Source organism: Taudactylus pleione, unplaced genomic scaffold, assembly GCF_031769625.1.
Source record: "Taudactylus pleione unplaced genomic scaffold, aTauple2 ptg000170l, whole genome shotgun sequence".
Taxonomy (NCBI): domain Eukaryota; kingdom Metazoa; phylum Chordata; class Amphibia; order Anura; family Myobatrachidae; genus Taudactylus; species Taudactylus pleione.
The window spans coordinates 4930001-4948431 of record NW_028284572.1 but is presented as its reverse complement, the minus strand read 5'-3'; the positions used below and the strand labels follow the sequence as shown (position 1 = coordinate 4948431).

The window sequence follows — 18431 nt, the reverse complement described above, 5'->3', positions numbered from 1 at the left end:
TCCATAAGAACGTTGTATGAATGTTAGACATTACAGGGGATTGGCAGACAGAGAGTCCTGAGTACAGGTGCAAGGGTAAGTCAACTCTCACTAGCTTGTATGACTAGGTATTTCTGTGTAATAGTGGGAGGCCAAATGAGTGTGTTCCTTTCATATGGAAGATCAAACAGTATCAGAGTCACTGTGAAGAGCAAGAAGACAAAAATGAGAACTTGTAGCATGGATGGAGCAAGAGATAATAGGGCTTTAAATGTTTGTTAAAGGGAAGGGGTAAATAGTTGGATGGTGAACTAGGATTGAGACCAGCTGGAGAAAGGGATTGAGTGAGAAGCTAATAGGGTTAGTAGGCTGTAGTAATGAGGTGTGTTTTGACAGTGCGTTAAAAGCTGGGGAGACTGATGGAAAATCTGACTGTGTTGGGGAGTAAGTTCTATATAAAGAGGTCACTGCAGCAGCTATCTTGGATGAGGTATAGGAGGAAGTGATCATACAAATGTGTCCACATACACCTATCATCAAATCTCGGCAAGTAGCCAAGCCCTCTGCGATTTAGCCATGCCAATCACCTTGCTAGAGACTTTTTAACAAAACTTGCACCTTATTTGCATCACTAATGCGACAAAAGTACAATGTGCGGTTACCCTGAATGCTGTCATTTCATGTACTGTAGCTTCTGGTGCGGCACAGTCACTAAACTGGGTGAAAAGACATGACAGATTTGAAAAGAGTGACCCACACTATGATTTGTGCCATACATGTGACCTTTGCACATAAATACAAATTTTAAGTACCTAGGACACTTTTATAGGTTGCTACAATGCTAATAAGGCACAAAATTCAGGAACAAGTATGAAAGCACAGCATTCGCTACTCGTGGAGCGCTTAAGTCTTGGCATATATTTCACGCTATGGTGACAAAAGGTGTATGAAGATACATCTGTAGTTGAGGTGAGCGGCAGTCAGAGGTGTAGAGGGTGGGCAGGAGTTTGGTCAGAGGTAAGGTTTGAGATATTGATGGTAAGGAGTGAAAAAGGGTCTTTTCATGTAAAGGTGAGGAGATTCAAGTGAGTGGGATTAGTAACGATTGAAGCAGGTTGAAAAGGCGGGAAATACAATGGTAAAGATTGCAGTGGGTAAAGGTGAGTGGTAGGTAGGGAGGCTAGAAAGGAGGCGCCTACAATAGTCTAGGACTTGTAAAAAGAGACAGTGTGTTCAGGAGAGTCAGATCAAGGCATGATAAATTATTTTAGAGAGAACGCAGTTTCAGCAGAGTGGAGAGTGTTTGTAGATTTAGGTGCAGGGAAGTTCGTGAAGATATTTGAGGTTGAAGGAAATAAGGCTATGTATAACAGTGGGAGATGAAGTCCACTGGGAGAGACCTAAGCAAGAAGCAATCAAAGAAATGTGTGGTACTAGAGACAGTGGGTTGTCAATGGGAATGTTGAAATTATAAAGTATGAGCACATATTATAGGTCAAAGGATAGGAAATATGTCAGCTAAGCAGGAAAGTTGTAAAGTAATTGAGAGACTAAACCTATTTGATAGAAAAATTGCAACACAAAGGTACAGTAGAGCAGAAAGAAGAGACTCCTTTGGAAGTCAAGTAGACTGGTTGTGCCAGGTTTATGGCTCAGAAGGTGCAGCATTGATAACCTAGGATTACCTACTCTGCCACCTTGTCTGCCTCTGGGTATGGAAGTTTGACTGACAGAGAGGCCACCATAAGAGACAGCTGCCAGGCATATACAGTAGTGTGAGAGACAGCTGCCAGGCATGTACAGTAGTGTGAGAGAGGGTAAGCCACATTTCAGTAATCATTTATACAGCATGTAAAAAGGGACATTATATGAAATATTGATTATGGCTTTAAAATAGTGTAATGATCATTTACTAACTGCAAAATTTTAAGAAACGCATAACATATTTGATTTTGCGCAGTTTGTCCAGTTTGCTTTATTGATTTAAATTTAAACCAGAAAATTATTCTTATTCCCTTAATACATACACATAAATTAAAGGAAGGAAGAACAAGACTACAAATATATGTCCTTGTTAAAAAATATTTTTGAGTTGAAAAAACCTGTCTTTCTGCTCATACAAATGACAGTGGAAGTAATATGCAGTACATTAAGTGAAGAGTCAAAAAATCTATTAATGGTAAAGTCAAACATTGATTTATCAAGTACAATTTTGTGCAGTGATCATCAGCAGAATAAGACTGTTTCCTTAAAATTGACCTTCTCTGGAAGAGGAGGAAATGTGTTGTAAATATGAACTGTAACCACATGGAACGTTGTAATGGTACAAACTGTGCAACTTCTGTATTAATAAAATGAGTGTGTGGTAGAAGACACACACACGCATGTAGAGAAGAGCAGCATTTTCCAAAATGGTCCATGGAATGTTTCCCTCATTCCACATTTGGTTATTACGTTTAGCACACTTTGGGCCTGATTCAGAGATGTACGCAATGCCAATGTTCACACAGTTTGAGCGATTATCGGTAATGTGCGCTTGCTTCTGAGTCACACCACGCATGTGTCAAGTTTAATTTTCATTGCAGTGAGGATTTATTCACAAAGTGATTGACAGGCAGGGACGGTGTGTATCGCAAAGTGATTGACAGGCAGGGACCATGTGTATAGCACAATGATTGACAGACAGGGACCGTGTGTATCGCAAAGTGATTGACAGACAGTGACCGTGTGTATCGCAAAATGATTGACAGGCATGGACCTTTGTGTATCGCAAAATGATTGACAGGCAGGGACCGTGTGTATCGCAAAATAATTGACAGACAGGGACCACGTGTGACTCGCAAAATGATTGACAGGCAGGGACCGTGTGTATCACAAAATGATTGACAGGCAGGGACTGTGTGTATCGCAAAGTGATCGACAGACAGGGACCGTGTGCATCGCAAAGTGATTGACAGACAGGGACCGTGTGTATCGCAAAATGATTGACAGGCAGGGACCGTATGTATCGCAAAGTGATTGACAGACAGGGACCGTGTGTATCGCAAATGATTGACGGCAGGAACCATTTGTGGGCGGTAATGGGGTGGCGACTCAAATGCAGGTGTGTCACTAGCATTTTCGGGGAATGTCTGCGCGATCATAGGGTTACTCATAATCCAATAATCAACTGATCTGTGACCAAGCTGTGTCTTTGTATGCAGTCTCTTTGATCTAAAAGCCGCTGGTGGGCATCTCACTACAAATCCCGGCAGTAGCAGCATTCGCATATTTTCGCACAGCCACTGAGTACAAATTCACAGCTGAGGCTGCGGCAATAGCGTACATCTCTGAGTCAGGCCCTTTGCCTTTCAAATTTGGCTATAAGTGTTTCTAGTTCTACCACTAGCTCCAAAATACATTTTTTATAAACTTTAAATTCTGTTATATAATAATTGATAAATACCCTGTTGCCATTTCCTTTCCATGAAATAGTGCAGTACAGGGGGAACTGGTGGTTGTGTTGCCGGATTTTCACATCTCTGCCAAATCTCCTGGCACTTCATCTCGGCTTCATTCATCTCTACACAAGCTTTGGCACATTTACAATAAAAATAGCCAGTCAGTCTAAAACTGCTCTTTTTGTACAGCTATTGTAATACTTAAATAATATACTGTAAGTTGCAGAAAAATACAGATCAGAGTAACATTAAGATTAGGGAAAGAGCAATCCTTGTAGAGCTATGTACACTCTACTAGCACTGTCAAAGTATTCAAATATTGCATACTATTACAATCTTTTCAATCATAAATGGAAAATATATTATTATGATTGATTTAATTTAGGATACAAGCACAAATGTCAAAATTGAGATATTTACCCCCTCTATCAGCAAAGACTAAGAACAGATAGTTATCCTAATAATAATTTGGTGTGTAGATTTTGCTCCCTGTATACAGATTTATGATGAGTAAGCTCATATTAGAGAATTTAGCTATATATCTTGTATGATTGATTTAGTTTCACATCTAATATGACATCCTTTTATTCTGAATTGTTTACTTCTAAATACGTTATGAATTTCTTCATTACTAAGCATTTTCTTCATTTACTCTCATTTTACGGGTACCTGGATAAAGCAGTTAGTAAGGCTAACCTATGAAGCACTGGCTAAAATATTGTATAGCGCTGTCTTGCAGTTACAATTGTATGAATAATATAGATATTTGTATATACTGTATTATATAAGTTTTTTTGCTTAGACAATTATATTGGCACTCGTCTAACCGAGAATAAATAATAATAATAATAATAATTAAAAAATGGAGGAGTGGAGAGGGTCCATTTTTGAGGCCGCATATGGCAATTTTCACTCTGCAAGGGGACTTGACTTATGCATTTACTTTGAGGTTGTAGTCCTCAGGTCTATTCCCTTTTTATTCCCTTTTAATGGGATGTATTTTGCCCTATTGAATTACACAGCAAAATGTGGCACATAATAAGAACATTCCCATTGTGCCTTCATGCTGATGATTACGGAATGCTCTTCTGTGGTCTATTCCTCTCTGCACACATAGGTGCTATTCCAGATTACGGAGGTATCTCCCAAGAGTTGAGAGTAGACATGCACCTTGATGTGCACTGGCTGGACAGGGTGAACAGGAGATAATAATCCCTACACTACAGAAACCATTATGAAGTAGAGTAATGGGGGATGATCTCTACCATTCTGGCTTCAATAATCTCAAGGTCACCCTCATTTAAAAGAGTGGAATCCCTTGATAAAATTAAATTATGAGTCCCCTTAGTAGTTATTATATGGTCATTACCTGATAATATGACATTGCAATGCAGAAATAGTGGTAAAGCCATGGGATGAAAAATAGGAAATGTGTCCTATATCCACCAGCCTGACATCTACACACTTGGACCACCCTCATTTAAAAAAGCCGAGTCAAGCAACATGCACCCCTTGTCATGATTCCAGGTGTAACTATTGCACCAAGTATAGTATAGGATAGATGCAGCAAGGATGGTGTAAAGGTTAGCATTACTGCCTCACACTACTGAGGTCCTAGGCTCTGGTAGGACCTCAGTGCTATACTGGTAGATTAATTGGCTACTGGCAAAAATAAACCCTATTATGTATGTGTATGTACATATGGTAGGGAATATACAGTTAGGTGCATAAATATTGGCACATTGACAGAATTTTCATATTTTGGCCTCTATTCACCACCACAATGGCTTTGAAATGAAACAAACAAGATGTGCTTTAACTGCAGACTTTCAGATTTAATTGAGGGTAATTACATCCAAATTAGGGGAACGGTGTAGGAATTACAACGGTTTCTATATGTGCCTCCCACTTTTTCAGGGGCCAAAAGTAATGGGACGATCAACTCAAAAGCTATTTCATGGACAGGTGTGGGCTATTCCCTCGTTATTTCATTATCAGTTAAGCAGGTAAAAGGTCTGAAGTTGATTCTAGGTGTGACATTTGCATTTGGAATCAGTTGCTGTCGACTCTCAATATGAGATCCAAAGAGCTGTCACTATCAGTGAAGCAAGCCATCATAAGGCTGAAAAATCAAACAAACCCATCAGAGAGATAGCAAAAACATTAGGTGTGGCCAAATCAACTGTTTGGAACATTCTTAAAAAGAAAGAACGCACCGGAGAGCTCAGCAGCACCAAAAGACCCGGAAGATCATGGAAAACAACTGTTGTGGATGACAGAAGAATTATTTCCCTGGTGAAGAAAAACCCCTTCACAACAGTTGACCAAATCAAGAACGCTCTCCAGGGGTTAGGTGTATATGTGTCAAAGTCAATAATCAAGAGAAGACTTCACAAGAGTGAATATAGAGGGTTCACCACAAGATGTAAACCATTGGTGAGCCTCAAAAACAGGAAGACCAGATTAGAGTTTGCCAAACAACATCTAAAAAAGCCATTACAGTTATGGAACAACATCCTATGGACAGATGAGACAAATATCAACTTGTACCAGAGTGATGGGAAGAGAAGAGTATGGAGAAGGAAAGGAACTGCTCATGATCCAAAACATACCACCTCATCAGCGAAGCATGGTGGTGGTAGTGTCATGGCATGGGCATATATGGCTGCCAATGGAACTGGTTCCCTTGTATTTATTGATTATGTGACTGCTGACAAAAGCAGCAGAATGAATTCTGAAGTGTTTCGAGCAATATTATATGCTCATATTCAGTCAAATGCTTCAGAACTCATTGGACAGCACCTCACAGTGTAGATGGACAATGTCCCGAAGCATACTGATAAAGCAACCAAAGAGTTTTTTAAGGAACTGAAGACATTTGCAGTAGAGGCCTGGCAGAGCATCACCAGGGATGAAACCCAGCGTCTGATGATGTCTATGCGTTCCAGACTTCAGGCTGTAATTGCCTGCAAAGGATTTGCAACAAAGTATTAAAAAGTGAAAGTTAGATTTAGGATTGTTTAGTTTGTCCCATTACTTTTGGCCCCTTAAAAAGTGGGAGGCACATATAGAAGCCATTGTAATTCCTACACCATTCACCTGATTTGGATGTAATTACCCTCAAATTAAATCTAAAAGTCTGCAGTTAAAGCACATCTTGTTTGTTTCATTTCAAAGCCATTGTGGTGGTGACTAGAGGCCAAAATATGACAATTCTGTCAATGTCCCAATATTTATGCACCTGACTGTAGATTGTATGCTCCCCTGGGGCAGGAACTGATGTAAATGGTCAAAATATTCTCTGTAACGGGCTGTGGAATATGTGTGCGCTAAATGAAAGTATGCACTGATGAGTCTAGTAGCAAACTAAGCAAGCATAACATTAACCCATGTCTGTCCAGTTCTCCAGACCCCAAACTAGTGAAAGTGCAGATTGTATTATGAAAACCTATGTGTTGAATCCTGCTTCTTGCTGTTTTGGAAAGGTGGATTATTAATGCTGCAGCAGCAGTCTGTCTTGGTGGTGTTTATATACTGTATATAAAAAAGCACATTTAGTTTTAGTTCACTTTCTTGCAATTCATTTTGGGTAGATTGTATATATCCGTGTTGATGAGGACTTACGATATTTTCTTCAAATTCAAAATTATCTGACAAAAGGTAGAATTACAGATTATGATGTTTGAATGGTATTAGCTCGAAATAAAATGCAAAATTGGTTCAGAGCAAGGGTAAGAAAAGCCTCAGTGGTGAAGGAGTTAATCATATACTAGTTTATTCTTAGTGCCATGTAATTTACCAGTCTTGCTCATATAAATCTATAACTAATGTTATTGTCAAATTGCCATAGATCTAAAAAATGGTGATCCCATATGGGTATAAATACACTGGGCCTGATTCAGAGGTGGACACAGTGTCAATGCTGCATGCAGTTGGGCGATGTTGTACGTCTGTGCATTTATGTGAGTTGCACAGTGCATACTTCCTGATTGTTACCGCTCAGAGACGCAGTACAGATTCAGATGCAGGATCTGTAAATTTAAGTGGCTGTACCTGGGATGTATTGGTGGTGGCTACATTGGCGCAGGGTGTCGATGAAAGCGGCTACGTTTCAAAGATGCATAGCTCCTCACACAGGAGGCTGTACTAAGACAGAGAAACTGCCCCAGCCATAGGCCATACTCAGACGGGGAAACTGCACCAGCTATAGGCGATACTCAGGCATAAAAGCTGCACCAGTCATAGGCCATACTCAGATGGGGAAACTGCACCAGCCATGGGTCATTATTAGGCGGAGAAACTGTACCAGTCATAGGCCATTATCAGACGGAGAAACTGCACCAGCGATAGACCATGCTCAGGCGGAGAAACTGCACCAGCCATAGACCATACTCAGGTGGAGAAACTGCTACAGCCATAGGCCATACTCAGACGGAGAAACTGCACCAGCCATAGGCCATACTCAGGTGGAGAAACTGCAACAGCCATAGGCCATACTCACGCGGGGAAACTGCACCAGCTATAGGTTATACTCAGGCGTAGAAGCTACACCAGTCATAGGCCATACTCAGACGGGGAAACTGCACCAGCCATGGGTCATTATTAGGCGGAGAAATTGCACCAGCCATAGGCCATTATCAGGCGGAGAAACTGCACCAGCAATAGACCATGCTCAGGTGGAGAAACTGCACCAGCCATAGACCATACTCAGACATAGAAACTGCACCAGCCATAGTCCAAACTCAGACAGAGAAACTGCACCAGCCATAGGCCATACTCAGACGGAGAAGCACCACCAGCCATAGGCCATATTCAGACAAGAGACCAGCCATAGGCCATACTCAGAGAAACTGCACCAGCCATAGGCCATACTCAGATGGAGAAACTGCACCTGCCTTAGACCATAGTCAGATGGAGAAACCGCACCAGCCATAGGCCATACTCAGATGGAGAAACTGCACCAGCCATAGGCCATGCTCAGACGGAGAAACTGCACCAGCCATAGGCCATACTCAGACAGAGAAACTGCACCATCCATAGGCCATACAGAGACGGAGAAACTGCACTAGCTATAGGTCATACTCAGATGGAGAAACTGCACTTGCCATATACCATACTCAGATGGAAAAGCTGCACCAGCCATAGGCCATACTCAAAGAAACTGCACCAGCCATAGGCCATACTAAAATGGAAAAACTGCACCTGCCATAGGCCGTACTCAGACGGAGAAACTGCACCAGCCATAGGCCAAACTCACATGGATAAACTGCACCAGCCATAGGCCATACTCAGATGGAGAAACTGCCCAAGCCATAGGCCATACTCAGGCGGAGAAACTGCACCAGCCATAGGCCGTACTCAAGTGGAGAAACTGCGAAAGCCATAGGCCATACTCAGGCGGAGAAACTGCACCAGCCATAGGCCATACTCAGATGGAGAAACTGCACCAGCCATAGGCCATACGCAGATGGAGAAACTGCACCAGCCATAGGCCATACTCAGATGGAGAAACTGCACCAGCCATAGGCCATACTCAGATGGAGAAACTGCACCAGCTATAGGCCATACTCTACACCAGCCATAGGCCATACTCAGACAGAGAAGCTGTACCAGTCATAGTCCAAACTCAGATGGATAAACTGCACCTGCCGTAGACCATACTCAGACAGAGGAACTACACCAGCCATAGTCCATACTCAGAGAAACTGCACCAGCCATAGGCCATACTCAGACGGAGAAGCTGCACCAGCCATAGGCCACATTCAGACAAGAGACTGCACCAGCCATAGGCCATACTCAGACAGAGAAACTGCACCATCCATAGGCCATACTCAGACAGAGAAACTGCACCATCCATAGGCCATACTCAGATGGAGAAACTGCACCAGCCATAGGCCATACTCAGATGGAGAAACTGCACCTGCCATAGGCCATACTCAGATGGAGAAACTGCACCTGCCATAGGCCATACTCAGATGAAGAAACTGCACCAGCCATAGGCCATACTCAGATGAAGAAACTGCACCAGCCATTAGCAATACTCAGATGGAGAAACTGCACCAGCCATAGGCCATACTCAGATGGAGAAACTGCACCAGCCATAGGCCATACTCAGATGGACAAACTGCACCAGACATAGGCCATACTCAGATGGAGAAACTGCACCTGCCATAGGCCGTACTCAGATGAAGAAACTGCACCAGACATAGGCAATACTCAGATGGAGAAACTGCACCAGCCATAGGCCATGCTCAGACGGAGAGACTGCACCAGCCATAGGCCATACTCAGACAGAGAAACTGCACCAGCCTTAGGCCATACTCAGACGAAGAAACTGCACCAGCCATAGGCCATACTCAGAGAAACTGCACCAGCCATAGGCCATACTCAGACGGAGAAGCAGCACCAGCCATAGGCCATATTCAGACAAGAGACCAGCCATAGGCCATACTCAGAGAAACTGCACCAGCCATAGGCCATACTCAGATGGAGAAACTGCACCTGCCTTAGACCATACTCAGATGGAGAAACTGCACCAGACATAGGCCATACTCAGATGGAGAAACTGCACCAGCCATAGGCCATGCTCAGACGGAGAAACTGCACCAGCCATAGGCCATACTCTGACAGAGAAACTGCACCATCCATAGGCCATACAGAGACGGAGAAACTGCACTAGCTATAGGTCATACTCAGATGGAGAAACTGCACTTGCCATATACCATACTCAGATGGAAAAGCTGCACCAGCCATAGGCCATACTCAAAGAAACTGCACCAGCCATAGGCCATACTAAAATGGAAAAACTGCACCTGCCATAGGCTGTACTCAGACGGAGAAACTGCACCAGCCATAGGCCAAACTCAGATGGATAAACTGCACCAGCCATAGGCCATACTCAGATGGAGAAACTTCCCAAGCCATAGGCCATACTCAGGCGGAGAAACTGCACCAGCCATAGGCCGTACTCAAGTGGAGAAACTGCGAAAGCCATAGGCCATACTCAGGCGGAGAAACTGCACCAGCCATAGGCCATACTCAGATGGAGAAACTGCACCAGCCATAGGCCATACGCAGATGGAGAAACTGCACCAGCCATAGGCCATACTCAGATGGAGAAACTGCACCAGCCATAGGCCATACTCAGATGGAGAAACTGCGCCAGCTATAGGCCATACTCTACACCAGCCATAGGCCATACTCAGACAGAGAAGCTGTACCAGTCATAGTCCAAACTCAGATGGATAAACTGCACCTGCCGTAGACCATACTCAGACAGAGGAACTACACCAGCCATAGTCCATACTCAGACAGAGAAACTGCACCAGCCATAGGCCATACTCAGACGGAGAAGCTGCACCAGCCATAGGCCACATTCAGACAAGAGACTGCACCAGCCATAGGCCATACTCAGACAGAGAAACTGCACCATCCATAGGCCATACTCAGACAGAGAAACTGCACCATCCATAGGCCATACTCAGATGGAGAAACTGCACCAGCCATAGGCCATACTCAGATGGAGAAACTGCACCTGCCATAGGCCATACTCAGATGGAGAAACTGCACCTGCCATAGGCCATACTCAGATGAAGAAACTGCACCAGCCATAGGCCATACTCAGATGAAGAAACTGCACCAGCCATTAGCAATACTCAGATGGAGAAACTGCACCAGCCATAGGCCATACTCAGATGGAGAAACTGCACCAGCCATAGGCCATACTCAGATGGACAAACTGCACCAGACATAGGCCATACTCAGATGGAGAAACTGCACCTGCCATAGGCCGTACTCAGATGAAGAAACTGCACCAGACATAGGCAATACTCAGATGGAGAAACTGCACCAGCCATAGGCCATGCTCAGACGGAGAGACTGCACCAGCCATAGGCCATACTCAGACAGAGAAACTGCACCAGCCTTAGGCCATACTCAGACGGAGAAACTGCACCAGCCATAGGCCATACTCAGAGAAACTGCACCAGCCATAGGCCATACTCAGACGGAGAAGCAGCACCAGCCATAGGCCATATTCAGACAAGAGACCAGCCATAGGCCATACTCAGAGAAACTGCACCAGCCATAGGCCATACTCAGATGGAGAAACTGCACCAGACATAGGCCATACTCAGATGGAGAAACTGCACTTGCCATATGCCATACTCCGATGGAGAAGCTGCACCAGCCATAGGCCATACTCAGGTGGAGAAACTGCACCAGCCATAGGCCATACTAAAATGGAAAAACTGCACCTGCCATAGGCTGTACTCAGACGGAGAAACTGCACCAGCCATAGACTGTACTCAGACTGAGAAACTGCACCAGCCATAGGCCATACTCAGATGGAGAAACTGCACCAGCCATAGGCCATACTCAGATGGAGAAACTGCACCAGCCATACACAGAGACAGAAATGCGCCGTCTCAAGACGCTGCAAGTGGCATCTCAGTTTCTAAATAATTCGCTGTGGCATTAGCATAAAACTCAGATGCAACTGTGGCAAAATACACAGCGCCTTCTGCGTCTGTTCCTGAATAAACTCCACTATATAGTGTAAAGGTACTTACTGTAGAGCAATAATTCATAAGACAAAATTCTGATAGCACTGTAATCATCAGTTAGAGTCAATCATGAAAATGCACATAAAAGCCTTGCGTGCTTAGAATCATTGGTCCTTTTTACAATGATTGTAACATGATTAGGCAGTCAATTAATTTGCTTTGATTTCAGATTTATTAAATGTCAGTTAAAATGTCTGCAGTGTACACAGTAGAAGCATAGCTACTTCTAAGAAATGGTTATTGCAAAAGCATTCTGCTTTTATAAGGGAAAGCTGTGATTTCACAATTGTGGAATACTTATGGCCCTTATTTAATAATCTACAAGTTGCAAGCATGGACGCTATTCCGGCAATTTAACCCTTTTTTTTTGTAAAGCAGCTGTAATTTACAAGAGAAAATTATTGGCACTTTAAAAACATGAGATAGATCATCAGAATCACTCCTACAGTATGTCTGCAACTTGTAGGCTACTAAATTAGAGCCCTAGCGGTAAATGTAATAGATTTATGTAAAGAAAAGGTATAGGAACCTGCGCATCACAAGGTGCAGCTATCAGGTGTCACAAGGTAATCCCTACAGATACCTAAACGACAAATGAAAACAATAAAAATAGTCACCCAAGGGCAATATCTGGAACTAAAAATGGAAACTTAATATTTACAATGTTGTTAATAATGCATAAAAAGTCCTAAGGTTTCTTAGTCCCAACAACATAAACTTCCAAGAGAGAAAGTTCACATCCGAGTTCTTTAAAATTTCCCTGTAAATTCCACTAGGAGGAGGGCTTCTCGAGATTCCAAACACTGAATGGTGGTAGATCCTTAAACTCCCGTACACCATATACGTTTATGTGAAAAGAGAGAGAGAAGGGCCACCATAGTGTAATATTGTTTTTTAATAGGAATCAAAAGTATATATTGCATAGATAATAAAATCCACCATACATAAATAAAAATCAAGGCTTACCAGATAGTGTGGGTGTAAAGTGAATACACCTATAATCGCTTGTATGGAAGTCCACTCTTCCTGGGAGCAGGAGTCTATAATCCTCCAACAGCATAGAGTAACCTTTAGTCAGTTCCCACATCCTGGATTCCAGCCTTAAGTCCAAAAACACCTGTTTAGGTCACTCTATGAGTAAGATGCATTTGAATGGACAAATTTGCACAAAAAGATGCTCAGCGCTACCGAGTCTCGCCACGGCATATCACGACTAGAAGAGCTGTTTAACAAGCAAGGAAGTAAGATGCATGTGGAGACATCTGTACGTATGTGGCACCTATATCTATAATATAAGTACCCTACAGTAATGATCAAGGTAGCTAAGGAACAGATGATGAAATGTACTCAAGTATGGAGCAAGTTTATCAGGATGACAAATACTATGGACCTAAATCTGAGACGCACTTAATGCTGTCACAATTCCAGTCGCCTACAGCAATCGTAAGTCCTATGTGACTATCTGCCCATATTCTGAACTGTACGTACTTATGCAATCACAGCCCTGCTGCTGTGAGAGTATACGTCATCACTAGTAACAGCACTGACACCTACCCCATGCTTCCTGCAGAAGATGCAACTAAAAATGGCGTATACTCGGCATATGCACGACTCAGAATACAGTAGGTCACATGGAACGTTTCTCTTACATAAGAATTCCCCATTGCCACCCGGTAGCACCCATTTACCCATTGGTGAGAAACATCAGCTGCGACACAAGCACAGTTTGCTAAAAAATAACGAGTTGCAGCCACATTTGGACTTGCCAGGAGCCATGTGCAGATAATTGGACTATTTTTCACACAAGTGGTAAGATGAAAAAAATGTTTTTAAGAATTTCCAGACATAATACTATGTAGCCCCCAACAAGATGGTCTAACAGAGAGAAAGCACTGCCAGCAACATATGATCTTGGAGGCAGACATGTCAATGACACAATTAGCCAGTAAGGCTACAGAGAGAGACTTTGTGGAACAGAAAGAAGCCTGAGCTGCAGCACATTCAAATATATGGTTACAATGTCTATGTACATGTTTTAATAGAAAATTATATTAAATGGGAAGCTCATGCAAAGGAATGCATTGTGATTGGCTACAGTGTAAGCTAAGGGGATACAGAATTATGCACCAAGACACCAATAAGACAGCTATTACCATTAGCGTGATGATTGACAAAGAGGGTAACCTGAGCAACAAGCTAAGGCCTGTATTCAATTGCCGGACTTTCTGCCATCATCGCTAGTTTTGCCTCCGGAAAAGTATCGTGATCGTCCCCGCTTTTCGCCCTATTCAATTGCAGAGGACGTGAAAACGTGTCTCGGCGAAACTCAAACAGGCGAAAAGTTCTGTCAGATTTGGGGAAATCAGCCTGACACCCCCCAAAAGATGCACTAACATTGGGGATCGAATAGCCCTGCTGAAGGTATTTGGGGTGCTGAAAATGCTCTCAATTGCTTCTAATTAGCGTCTTTGCACAAGTGGTGAAGAATAGCATTTAGCAGGGTTTTTTGGCTAAAATAAGTAGTTCCAGCAAATTTGGGGTACATGAAAATGGGTGCAAGCATGGTTAAAAATCGCTAAAGTGATGTTTTAAAAAACACCTTCTGCAAACCAGAAAACACCGGGGGCATACTTGGGGACCCCCTGGAGTCTTTCGCTAGTTTTTAAGTTTGTCCCCCAACTTTTTTTCGCCCCTAAAACGAAAGTACGTTTTTGGGGTGATCTAAAGTTTTTGTAAAACTTTTTTTTTGATGCAGTTTACCTTTGGGGGACCGTCCCATGGCTGCTGATGTGCTGCCGCAACTTTGCACCCCAAACCCCCAAATCTGCACTTTTTTCCGCCTCCATTCAGAGGCGAATCTTTTCCGCCGGTTATAAGGCACAGACTCCGGTGAAAAGTCTTTGGAATTAAATATGGGGATAAGTTTCCGCCTGGCGAAATTACGTCACTGGCGGAAACTTTTAGCCGAAAACGGCTTATCGCGGCTTAGTCAGAAACACAGAAAAGCAAGACACAAATAACACTAACATTGCCTTAGATTATTTGGTTATTGAATAGAGAGTAGAACCACATACACAAGATGGAATAAGAGCATTATAGACAAATGCCTGTCCTATATCATTTGAACAATATCGCAACCTGAGCCTGAGCTATAGTCAGGGAAGGGAACACAAAGGCTGCCTATTCAAGAGGATAATGCTGCTGAGGAAAAAATTGATGGCTTATGTACTGACACACTGTACATAGAGCCCATGTGCACCATTTATGGAGCAGAGGAGCATGATATGTAATATTTAGTTATTCTGTGTAACACAGCTAGGGCTAAACACAGAGTAGGGATAAATTCCTCCTCAGAGATGACAGAGGATTCTCTCACACAGAGGAGAGGAGAGAACAACACAACGTGCTGCATGGCAATGGGTACTCTCATTGACATGTGTGCCCTCGCTGAGGCAAATGTGGAGCAAAGAGTGAGGACGTGCCGCTCTTTTATGATGTTTGGTTTAACACTAAGGGGTCTATTTACTAAGAAGTGTTAGGAGAAGTGAAGAGTGAAAAGTGATAAGGTGCCAGCCAATCAGCTTCTAACTGCCATCTCACAGGCTGTGTTTGAAAAATGACAGTTGGCAGCTGATTGGGTGGCACCTTATCACTATTCACTCTTCACTTTTCACTTCTCCTAACACTGCTTAGTAAATAGACCCCATAGAACCCTAAGGGTCTGATTCAGAGGTGGATATTATTGCAACCGCGACTGCGTCTTATTCCACAGTGCAGCTGCATCTTTGTACTAATGCCGCAGCCAATGGGATTCATACAGAGATGCACACTGGCTAATCTGAAACTTTGTGTGTTAAGGTGCACCATCAAATATTGCTGACTGCAACATGCCCGCATAAGGCTAGCCCCCCCCCCCCCCCCCATGTTTACACCCAGGTTCACCCACTGAAATTGCCTCTCTTTGGGGGTCATTCAATTGCTTTAACCACGACTATTTTTTTTGGGTGCCCGATGGAGCATTTTAAATGTTACTCTGTGCGGGGAGCGCATATCCACGGCTGCACACATTTCTGCTTGCAGCGTCCCGCGGAGGTGAGCAGAAATGTGTGATGAGTCAGCTATTTTGGCGCCCAAAGCAGGACTCTAGCTGGGGTTAGCTGCTATACACAGCTACACCCGTGCTTTTGAGCGTGCACACATAGCACTGTCATCCAAACGAAGCAACAACTAAATTGCTCTGTCGGGCGCCCATTGCCATTGGGTGCCCAAAAACATTTGAATTAAAAATTTGTTCTGCGACCCCTGGTGGTAACCATTAGGACGCACGCGCAGTGTGACTCAGATGCATACGCAGACTGAAACAAATCGTCCACTTGTGTCCGACATTAACACCTCTGAATCAAGTCCTAAATCTCTTAACCAGTTCAACATTTGGGAACTCACAAACAAGTTATATACTTAGGGCCGTATTCAATCAGAAGCGAAAAGTTCATTTCTGCGATAATTTTTTGCCGATGACGTCATTTTTGTTGATTTCATTTATCCCCGTATTCAATTGTAGCGTCTTTTCACCGGCATTGCATTACATTGCATTGCAGTAACGCAATGCAATGTAATAGGCGAAAAAGTTTCGCTTATGAATACCTGGCGGAAAAAAGTGCAGAATTAGGGTTTTGGGGTGTAATGTTGTGGGAACCACCCTGCACCATTTGGACATCCCCCCTGATGCTAACTGCGTCTAAAAACACAAAGTACACCCCAAAAAAACACTTTGCAAAAATGGGCAAAAAAAGTCAAAGTGGGGGTATAAATTAAAAAAATAGTGAAATAGCCCTTGGGGGGTCTTTAGGTATGGGGGAGGTGTATTTTTGATTACAGGTGTTTGCTGAAGGTGCGTTTTTGGCGCTTTTTAATGCTTGACTTTAGCAACTTTAAAATATGCTTGCACCCATTTTCATGTACCCCAAATTTGATGGGAATACTTATTTTCCCACAAAAAAGTAGAAAACTGCTATTCTTCACCACTTTCTGAAAGACGCTAAATAGCGCCTATTGAGACCATTTACAAACCCCAAATACCTTTAGCAGGGCTATTGGGGGTATCCATAGTAATCCTCCATGTTAGTGCATCTTTTGGGGGGTGTCAGGCTGATATCCCCAAAACTGTCAGAACTTTTCGACGATTTAAGTTTCACCAGGTCCAGTTTTCGCCGATTTGGAATACGGGGATAAGCGGGGATGAGCACGATACTTTTCAGCACCCAAAACCAGCGATAACGGCGAAAAGTCCTGCAACTGACTTTTCGCTTCTAATTGAATACGGCCCTATGTGTTAAAACTGCAGTATATATCTGGGCATTTAGTTATATTGGTTAAGTTAAAACAAGGTAAAGAATACAGGAAACTAGAAAGTGACGATTTGAGAAGTGTGTGGTCGCAACTGAAGCAGCTATTATGATTTTCTGTAATATAAAGACATAGGGGTCTATGCACTAAGCCTTGGGGAGAGATAAAGTAACAACCAATCAACTCCTAACTCCCTTTACAAGCTTTGTTTGAAAAATAACAGCTAGGAGCTGATTGGGTAGTACTTTATCTCCGTCCACTTTATCTCCAAGGCTTAGTACATATCCCCCATATTATTTAGCTTTCACATGCAGCTAACACCAAATAAGAAATTCTGCATGAACCTACAAAACAAATCAAATAAAAATTGGTTATTGAAAAGAAACAGATAAAGGATAAAGCTAAATTGGGATATTCGTTGAAGCGCTGTCGAGTCCATCTTTAAGAAATGGAGAGAATATGGCACAACTATGAATTTATCTAGAACAGACCATTCTTGAAGTAGAGTGTCAGTGTAATAAGGCCCATTGTTCACATCGTCATCAAGAGGGAACTGTGTCCAAGTTGTAGTACAGTACTCCAGTACAGTGTCCATAGTTGATGCTGATCCTGAGAAACTCTCCAGTCTAGGATAATCTACCTAGTCACTCTATGAAATAATTTACTTTGATACGCTATATACTGAAACTGCTTAGAAATGGCATTTGTATGTTATGGAAATAAATGGTATTAAAAGTAAACAAAGTGCATGGCAAAAGTGCAAAGAGGGGTAATTACAGTGGTGAATAATTATTGTTAAACTACCATTGAATACAGATTGAGAGATGTACTGTAGGTATAGCTTAGCATTTTCTTACCATGTATTTTTAGGAGGACATTCACAGATATTGACGTTTCCCCATTGTTTGATTGGGTGTGGTAGTCACAGTGTCAGCATTCATTATGTCCAAACGAATGTTATGACGACATCGTAGTTTTCTTCTAATTCTTACCCTAACGGCAACTCTATCCCTAGATCTAACCATAACCTCCGGGAAATGTCAACATATAAATGTCAGCATTATGAAAGTGTCAACATTTACAATGTCGACATTCTGTCAAT

The 18431-nt window shown here is 42.7% G+C and overlaps 1 protein-coding gene across 4 annotated transcripts in view; it reads left to right on the top strand.

Moving 5' to 3' along the window:
- The window catches only part of GRIA2 (glutamate ionotropic receptor AMPA type subunit 2), a 232105-nt gene that overhangs the window by 206183 nt on the left and 7491 nt on the right, over nt 1–18431 (top strand). The window lies entirely within an intron of this gene.